At 36.2% G+C, this 10,501-nt stretch overlaps 1 long non-coding RNA gene across 1 annotated transcript; it reads left to right on the forward strand.

Annotated features, from left to right (window-relative positions):
- The first annotated feature begins 808 nt into the window (after positions 1–808).
- On the forward strand, positions 809–10,271 carry LOC132617166 (uncharacterized). Its single transcript, XR_009573640.1, has 3 exons — positions 809–1,481; positions 3,288–3,423; positions 9,955–10,271. It is a non-coding gene; the product is annotated as an uncharacterized LOC132617166 (long non-coding RNA).
- The last annotated feature ends 230 nt before the right edge of the window (positions 10,272–10,501 follow it).

Consider the following 10,501-nt stretch of genomic DNA (forward strand, 5'->3'; position numbering starts at 1 on the left):
CAAGATTTAAACTGGGGCAGAATTTTTGAAAGAGTCTCAAAAATTACGCGCAAGGGAGCTTGAAGCTTCAATTGTCCGAGGCAGTAGGGGGTGAAAGAGTCCTCACTCAGACGCACACGTCATGACAGTCAACTTAAACAATTTTCGAAAAAACTATATCTTTTACAAATAAAGGCTGAAATAATTTATGATCAACGGAGTGAAATATGTATTTTTTATAAATCAAAACGATTTTACAAAATTATTTTGATAATATTTTTCCATTTTTCATTTGTCAAAATAACTTCAAATATATATTGTAAGTCATTTAAAAATAATTTACATATTTTACTATTAATATTAAAGTATTTGTCAACATAAATCTGAAAGTAATTCAAAATAATTATTCAATTAATTGTTCAAATTATCAAGTGTCAAATTGCCAAATATTTTACTTCATTAATTCTAGGAAATTGGTTAATCAAATAAAATAATCAATTTGCCTCTCAAATTTCACAAATTGCATAATCACATTTTTTGCCTTTATGATTGGTGTGCCCAATTGTGGTTATAATTGAAATTATTTGCTATGTGATAATTGAGGTTATAATTGAAATAGCTAATTACACGATTTAAAATCAATTTGGTTATATTTTGCAAAATTAGTCACTTTATGCGTATAGCCATGTTTTACAAAGGGATTAATTGGTCAATTAGTTATAATTTGGCCACGATTGAAATGTTCAATTAATGGACACTCTTAATCTTTGGCTGTTATATATATATTAGGCTGCCCCTTTCCTTTTCCTAAAATTGATAGAGCCCAATCCCTTATTTACCAAACATATGCGTTCAGCATATGCCAAATGCACCCTGATATCTCTTTCTCTAAAACCAAAGGGTTTGAAAGAAGCCTTAGCCGCCTGAGAGATTTCTTTCTCTCTCCTCATCATCTACGGTAAAAAAATGGCAAATAGACAGACGTATGGTGCTTTTACCGGCTGTGTATAGCTGATTTGAGGAAGCATTTAATGCTTCTTGAACGAATCCACCATATATCAACTAAAAGAGGTAGAGATTCGACCTTCTCTCTTGATTTTATGAATTTACGGTCAAAGAACTGAAAATCCTTAATAGTTTTTGTTGTATTTGATTTTCAAACTCGCAATTTCTATTGGTCCTCACAATTTTACAAGGATCTTTGTGAATCAATTAGTCCCACATCGATTTCAAACAACAATTTGGTGTTTTGGGGGGTTCTATATAAAGAACTCCAACCCTTCACATTTAACACACCGAATATCTGGCATATTCACAAAAAACTCAATACTAGGATTTTTAACTAGTGACCGACATTAGAATTGGACACTTTGTTAAATTTTTCTTAGTTTTTGTCAAGCAATAGTTTAATTTTAATTCTTCTTGTTTATGGCTGAGTCTCGAGGTCGAGGATTGCAAGGAAGCTTCCAATTTCATTCTCGATCAGGCTGCGCGTAGAAAAGGTAAAATTCTTTCCTTTCTTATTTATTTTTAGTAATTTCGTATGCCTTTTTTTTAGTGATTTTACACGCTGTTGCTATTTGTATTATGTGTGCTAATTTAGCTTAGTGATTAGTTTAGTTTAATTGGTTGATGTTTGCATTAGTAGCTTTAGATTAGTTCAGTTTGGTAATTATGTGCTAATCAATAAGAGTATGCTTATGGGGGGTTTTGCTGGATTATGTGTAGTGCTTATTCATGTATCTTGCTTGAGCATTGACTAGTTCGCTTCTAGGATTGTGATGGGTTTGAATGCTGCTTAACTATAGTCTGTTAGTTTAAATTTTGCCTTATGTGTGTTATACTGTGTCTATTATGTGTGTTTCAGTTTGTTTATTGTAGTCTCTTGTTGGATTGTAGTAGTTCAGTTTATTTTTGTCCAGACCTAGTTAGTATTTTAGACAAATAGGTATGGTGACTAATTACTCATGTGCATAGCTTGGAATAGGCAGGAATGTTTGTTACTGTTTGTTTATTGCTGCTAATCTAGTCCCATTGTTAACACGATCAGGGTTTTCAACACTTATTCTGTTGAAATGCCTATGTGATTTATTGTTTGGTGGTTCATTAGTAGATCTAGCCTAATCCATATTCAATGCATAAATTCAGTTCAACCACCTAGAGTGTACATGCTAGGATAAAATAAGATGGCTTAAAATGTTTAGAATAGTTACTTGGGCATGATTTGAAATATTCTAATAGATGCAGCTTAATGTTTTTATAACTGAGTCAACATGCCTTTTCTAGTCCCTGAATGAACCCTCTATATTTATCTTCACTGGCCTAAGATTAATATGAAATATAAGGACCTGTCTAGCCTTATAAATGACCTTGTGTTTGTTATCATGGATCTGTAAGCTCATTAATAGTCCTTTCTTGTGTGCCTTGTGTTATCAGTTTTACCCTCAAGCCTGTCCTGCATGAAATATTTGACCCTCTGCCTATGAGTAAATTATGTTGTGTCTAAAGTATGAACATGCCATGTTTTGAGTCTATCTGCTTGGTTTTATGTCTGTGTCTGTGGAGGCTGTTGATGTCATGTGGTATGAACATGGGTGCTGCTATGGACTTTTATATTTTAGTATGTTGAGAGATATGTTATATGTGTGAGGCTAGGCATTTAGTATGGGGATGTTGCATACCATTATAATATTGAAGATATTTTTAGGATCCCCCTTAATGAGTATATGAGTAAAGTGTGTGTCAAGCACATCACATTATAAGTACATCTAGATATAGGTTTAGCATGAGACTACTTTGCTTTATCTCCCGTCCTTGATTTTTTTGTTGTTGCTACATACATACATAGAATATATAGGATACATACAGTTCATATATGCATTGGTACATATCAAGAGGCATATCTTGTATATTGGAGGAATACCTCCAGAACTTGGGTTTTAAAAACACTGTTATCAATAATTTGGGCTTGCCTCCTCATTTTTTCCCCAATTTATTATTGAATTTAGGCCTACCCCTTTATGATCTTTTGCATATTTTCTAAACTAGGCTTTTCTTGTCTTCATGTTATGATATTTTGGGCCTGCTTCTTTGATTTTTCTTTCGCCTTAATCATAATTTGGGCTTTTACTCTGGCACGTTTTATTTTGATAAGTGTAGAAAATATACTGGACAGATATACACGTATATGTTTGAGCATATGATTGTGTCTTCCTTTTAAATACTTGTTGATTTATTTGCTAATTAGATGCTTTCTAACCGCAATTTTCCTTTTCCCCTCTCCCTTTTGAATGGAACCGTCGACACAGACTACTTGGGCCAGTCTCCTCACTCAAAGCCTATTGGGCCAGAGGCCCAACTTCCTTTTTTCTTGATCAAGTCTTAACCATAGACGAAAATAAGAAGGCTCAACCATGGGTGAAAATGGTCAACAGGTGGGCTTAGGTAGGCACACCCGCCTAACTCTTTCTCCTTCCATTATTGTATATGTATATATATATATATAGTTTGTATGTATTATGGTTGTATACATAAACAACATAGATGTTATTACTGAAACCCAAAAATGCAATTAGAACTTAGGAAGCTCGGGTAGTTGGCTTAACATTTTTCAAAAATGATTTTCAACCTAAGCACGGTTCGAATGATAATTGCATGAAATTGGGGAACTCTGGATTTTGCAAAAAATATAGATAGGTTTCATAATTTTAAACTGATAAGTTGAATGGCATAAACAAATTTGGACCGAGAAGAGATTTGAGCCTTTAGCCTTTAGAGAAAAAGAAAACTAGAAACGGATGCGGACCATTGTGGACTTAATAAAAATCAAACTTAAATAGTTTGGGCCTTATTTACAAAGTTGGTAACTTGGTTAATTTTGGACAAATTGGAATAAAACCAGATTTCCAAGAAAATATAGAAAAAATTAACTCTTTCTAACTTACATTGACTTGAGGTATTTTCAAGACTTTTGGGGCCTAAGCCCAAACCTTAAGGCAATAGAACAAGAAAGGGTATATTTGGACTTTGATTTTGAGGAGTAGATGGCTTTGGTTAGAATCTGGTTGACCCAAATGAGCTAAAAAGGATGAAAATAATAAGTAAAAGTCCCTTTATGTATACACATATATAAAAACCTATTCTATTTTACAAGAGAGATATACTCCATTTATTTTCTTACATATATGTACCCAAGACTTATAAGGATTAAATCATGACATTGGACCAAACTAGTAGGAACTCTACTCAAGAGAAAATCTTAAGTGGGTTTAGGTCCGAAAATGAAGTGAATATAAACCCTTATAAACATTTTTTGAAAGAAACCAACTCTTTTTTCCTTAAAAATAGTTTGCCAAAAACAAAATGGAGTTATAATATTGACATGACGATTTTGCAAAGAGAGAAAATATTATAGCAAATAATCACACATTAAAGCTCATAGATCAACCGTATTGTAAGATCCTCAATACTAGGGTGCTTAAAACCTTCATGTCACGACCCAATTTCACTAAGTCGTGCGGGCACCTACCTTTCCCACCTTGGTAGGTGAGCCCTTAACCCAACATTCAACAAATAATAGAAATAGCGGAAGAAAGTAAAATAACATAAGTCTCACAGATATAGTATAATAAGAGCGGAAGTAAAAGAAATCCACCCCAGTATCTGGTCTGGTCATACAAGACCAACTAAGTCCAATACTACAAGTCTGAATAGTGATAACATACAAAAGCAGTCTCAAATCATGTCTCGGAATGAAAGGTAAGACATAAGTAACAGAAGAGTCTTTGAGCGGTGAACGTCCTCATGTTCACCCTGAAAAGACTCGTCAGCAACCTCGATAATTAGCCACGAGGGGAAGAAGTAGATCCAACCTCGTACTCTACATTCATAAAAGAATGCAGCAAGTACAGGTCAGTACAACAACAAGTACTGGTAGGTATCATAGGCCGATTAAGACTAGCTGACATATATAAAGACAATAAAGCAAGATAAACACGTAAAACAACAAGGTACAAGTCAACACGAATCCATAACCACAATACAAGTCATCACCTATGTTATAACATCTAAACCCAACTGTGCCAAGTATAAGTATAACCGTTCCGAACTAGTATATCACAATCATATCACAACAAGCCATCACCTATGATATATCATCTAACTCTAACTGTGCCAAGTCTCACTATAACATTCCGAACTAGTATTTCACAATCATAGCACAACAAGTCATCATATATGTTTAGCATCTAAACCCAACTGTGCCAAGTCTTAGTATAACATTCTGAACCAGTGTATCATAATCATATCACAACAATATCACATAAAACCAAGAGGTACAATGCAATGCAATACTGTATGAATGATGAATGCAATGCATATGCATCATACAAATGTACTCCAACTGATGGAACATCACATCTCGGCAGCACAACCCATGGGGGACCAGTGAAGTTCATGTACCAGTCACTCTGCACACAACCCAGAGATGACTCCTTCCCACCTATATTCCTTGTATCAGTCATTCCGTACACAGCCCAGAGATGACTCGATATATAAGATGTTTCAATGATTCTGTATTTCCTTCTCAGTTTCCATCCTCAGTACAATAACAATGCAATATCATTGCATCGTAGAAGTGAGTATGAATATGATGCAATGTAATATCAACAACAATTCAATCCCAAAAAGTACCACACATGTCACACAAGTAGTATCAATAAATCAGGCTACACAATAAGCCACAATGGAATCACAATTCTCATCTCAATATCAAATCAAAGTAAAGTACCACAATATCATAATCATGATATATCACTAATCACCAACACCCAATGTCTCAACATGGCAACGAGCCAGTAAGTAAATAGATCAAGATAAGTCAACAACACAACAGGGTGGCTAGCCCCCAAATCATTCAACAAGGCCCAACCTAAGGCAATATTCAACCCAACTTCATACCCGAAGGTTTACATGCATTCTTCAACAATATCATCTAAACATACGCTTCTCTATTCGAAGTCTCACCATAAGGTAAATCGTAACCTACCTGGTAGGCCTAACAATAAAGTCTCCAATAGTCAAACCTTAGTCTTTCCGTTCCTTTGAGCCTTGAGATAATGGAAGTCTAATCACATCCGAATTATGAAATTAGAATAAAAAATAAACATCATTCAAACCTTACTTTTATTCAAGACCCATATCCCAACATATGGAATGGGGTTTATGAACTAAAAAGATGAAATTACGAATCTATGGGTCTCAACATGAAATCAATGTTCTAAGTGATGAATTCAGATCAATTATAAGCTAGAAGAACTAACAAATCACTTAAATTCGGATTCCAGGCAAAACCCCCAAATTTGCGTATGAACCCTAACTTTCAATTCCATAAATTAGCCATTAATTAGGAAGGAATCATGCAATAATAGTTTCTAATCATCTGATTCCATGCTTAATGAAGCTAACCCAGTCAATAATTCAACATTTAATGGCCTAGAATGAAGAACCCACAAAACCCTCTTTCAATCCACCATTTTTTTAAGGAAACTAGCATGATTAATGGATTCCTAAGGTGAATAATGTAACATGGAATGGAAAGGAAGATGAAAGAACTTACCACAATGATTTTCTATGAAGAACAGCCTTGAGTGCTCCCCAAAAGCTCTAAAGTCAGAGTGGTATTGAATAAAAGACTAGGGGTTTTAACACACATTTAATGAATCTGATTGCCCGTCACCCCCTTCAGCGCCCCCTCTAGCGCTTCAGCGGCACCGTTTCCACTGTCCCATGACCGCTTTTGTGGTCCTGTCCAACTACACAAGCCACAACAGCGACAGGGTAATCGCTGAAGGGGTTTCGCTGCCGCGGTCCTGGTGCCGCCATAGCGGGCACCAGACACCAAAAATTCCCAAGTTTTCACTAATTCAACCAGAAATCCCGACTATCACTCGAGGCTATATGCTCACAGACCATATATGCAAATATATATAAAAACACGCTACGAACGAACCCGTGGCCTCAATATTCCCAACGGATGTCTCATTGACCGAGTCAACCCCCGATACCTCAAAATCAACTTCCTAACCCAAGTACCAAAATGTACCCAAGTGCATTGGGAACTGAACTGAATATACACACAAGTTCTAAAAGACTAACTGGACCTCTCAGAATCGAAGAATTTTCGAAAAAGGTCCGTTTACCCAAAAGTCAACTTTGAGTCAACTCTTTTTCGCTTTAAGCTCAAATTTCACCCAACATCACCCAAATCATATCCAAAGAACTCGCGAAGCGTGTCGACAGTCCCTTTGGGTCAAATATGAGCTAAAAAAGCTCAGGAAAGGGTCAAAAGCATTGGAAAAGCAATAACGACCAAACGGGTCGTTACACTTCCCTAGACGATCACTAGAATCCTTAACATGAACTCTAGTTTTAAAGGATTTATCTCTTGTTTGACTAAACCCTTTACTCGATTTTCTAATTTCCTTTATAAAATTAGGTGGCGACTCTAAAAAATATAAAATACAAAATAGAGTCCACAACCTCTTAGTAGCTTTTATTCACCCACGTAAAGGTGAACCGTAATAGTGTGTATTATAGGTGACATTTAAAAGTAAAATAACCAAAAATTAATCGAACCGTACTGATACTGAAGAAAATCCAACATGATATAACGAACCGTTAGTTCGTTTTAGTAATTTTGACTGTTTTGCCCCTTTTTGACCTTTTCCCTAGTTTTGCTATAGTATATTTGACTTGTGGGATATGTGGAGCGATTACCGAGGTAATCAAATGTGTTTTTTGTAAGAAAGTGGAAAATTTGGAAGTTTATAAGTGTGGAGTTGACTAAAGTATACATCGAGTGTAAGCGCGTCTTTTAGGGAATTTCAGCGATTTCAGTAGTTTGGAATGTCGAATATAGCTTGGTTGAGTAGTTGGTTCAGTTCCCGAAGGTTGGGGGGTATTTTAGTCTTTTGGTTTGAAAGTTAGTTTTAAGGCGTTTAAGGTTGACTGGGTCAAGACGACCTCTTTTGAGAATTTTGAGTGTGCGGATGAGTTTGTAGCATGTTTTTATGCTAGGATTCATAGTTGGTTTGTATCTGGGAGGTTCCAGATGAGTCTCGGGATTTCGGGTCGATGGAGTCAAAAACCATATTTTCAAGTTTCTGCAGTTTTTTGTTTCATTTGCGATGTGAAAAAGGCATCACATTCGGGAGCTTCTGTCAAGCTGGTCTTCACGATCACAATGAGCAACTCTTCCGCATCCTCGCAATCTCGTGGCTGGGTCCCTTGATCGCGATAGTGGGTTATCTGGGTAGAATCTCAAAACCCCAAAATTCGTGACTTGACTCCTTATTCACTAAAATATCTTTTGGGAGCTCAGTTTTAGAGGATTTTGGGAGATTTTTGCAAGATACATCCTTGGGGTAAGATTCTAACCTTCTTCTTTTGATTATTTTATAGATTATTGAGGTTTATCATGATTGGATTCTTGCTTTGGGAGTAATAAATTGGGGGGTTTTTGAACCCTAGGCTTGAATTTAGAGATTCTTCAATTAAGCATGAACTGGTGAATAGATTTCTTTCATTTTTGGTATATGGACTCTATAAGTCTTGGGTAAACTTATTTTGGACTGAATTTCTATTTTACCCTTTGTGGCTCTGAATCCTATTTTAGGTGACTTTTGGGTTCGGAATTGACGTATGCTTATATGGGTATCATTAGACTTGTATGACTTCCTCGATTATTAATTAAACCTTATTGAACTCGTTCTTCCAACGAAATTACGGATTTGACCTTTAAGGTTTAGAATGGGGTTTTGGGTTGACTATCTAGACCCGGATTTTCTATAAGGCAATATGGGTATCGACTTACTCGTATTCTTATGCTTAATCCGTATTTGAACAGACTGGGAGTATTTGGAAGCTTTACGAAAGGGCAAGGCTCTGCTGTGATTTTCGAACTTCTAACTAGGCATGTTGATACTGTATGCCTTAGCTTAAGTGTTATGGTTGGTTAAAACTTACCTAATAAGAGGGGAAAATGGGGTAACGTAAGGGGGCTCTGATACTTGTAAGGTGATGAAAACTTGTATCAGATACCGGTAATTCATTTTAAGGGTATTTGTTTACTTTCAATTGTATAGCTTGGTCTGAATGCCATGCTTTGGGCATTAGCTAGTATACTAGAATGATAGTGTTTGTGATTAGGATATGAGGTCCCTTATATACATGCTTTTGTGACTATTACCTGTCTTGACTGTGATCATGTGTTTCTCATCACTCCCTAATACTCGTTTAAAAGTGGAAAATATCTATAGATTTGTTCTTTATTGCTTAGCATTGGTTGCTTATCTTGTTGCATGCTTTATTCATGCTTATCATGGTATCTCATATGCATTGATGGTACCGATGAAAGGTCCAATGGGAAATGGTTATCGACGGAATGTTGATGATATTTTGAGACAGATAGACTATATGACAGGTAATGGGGGCCCAAAAAGGGCGAGTGTTGTGATTTGGAAGCTTAAAATGGCTAAGACCCGATGTGATCTTGGAGATCTAAGAATTCTTGGTTGGTATATTGACCTTGCGAGTCCCCTATGGGTCATGATTCATTAATGTTCAAATGTGTGTGTACCGGTAGATGATTACAGACCTTGCATTGCATATGAGTTCCATATCATATCATTTATTCTATCTTGTTGGTTGTTATTGTGGTTTGTTTGAGTTGAATTGTTTGATTTGCTTGGTTGTTATTGAAAACCTGTTGGACTGGTGGTTTAGTAGCTTCACTTAGGTTATGACTAGAGATTAAGTGATTATTGTTATTATTGCGATCTAATAGCAGTTAAGTGTAGAAGTAGTAATCATAGGGCATCCCTCGTCTCCATTTCACTTATGTCAGTCGACGATACTGCTGACTACCCGTTGTTCTTTGTACTCACGATATACTTGTTTTACTCTTTTTGTGTACAGATTTGGTGCCTAGTGCCAGTGGTCTGCGAGACTATCCAGCTGCTGCTCGTTGAGGAGGTCATTCTGAAGAGTTTGGGGTGAGCTACATGCCGATTCGTAGCACCGAATCCTCTCCGTCTACCTTTACATTCTGTCCTTACATTTCAGACAGTTACTTCTACTCTTTCAAACTGGTACTCTTACATTAGAGGTTCTTGTACTAGAAACACCAGATTTTTGGAGTTGCATTTCTTACTTTATGTTATGACTATTGTAGGTTTTAAAAACTAAAATTTGACTTGTAAGATATTTTCGCTTGCTTAATCTATCTTTTGTTAGTTTTGGGTTGTGGATTGCTTACTAACTCGGTGGGGGTTAGTGCCTTAACAGCTTATTAAATTGGGGTGTTGTCACGACCCAAATCGATGAGTCGTGGGGAGTGCCTAACCTCAAATGACCAAGCACCCATCTACTCGTACCTGGGGCTTACTAAATAATAGGGTTGCCCATATATGACATATAACTGAACTATACTGACTTGAAAGAATGACATCATGACTCTGTATCA

This window comes from Lycium barbarum, chromosome 11 (genome assembly GCF_019175385.1).
Source record: "Lycium barbarum isolate Lr01 chromosome 11, ASM1917538v2, whole genome shotgun sequence".
NCBI classification, from domain to species: Eukaryota; Viridiplantae; Streptophyta; class Magnoliopsida; order Solanales; family Solanaceae; genus Lycium; species Lycium barbarum.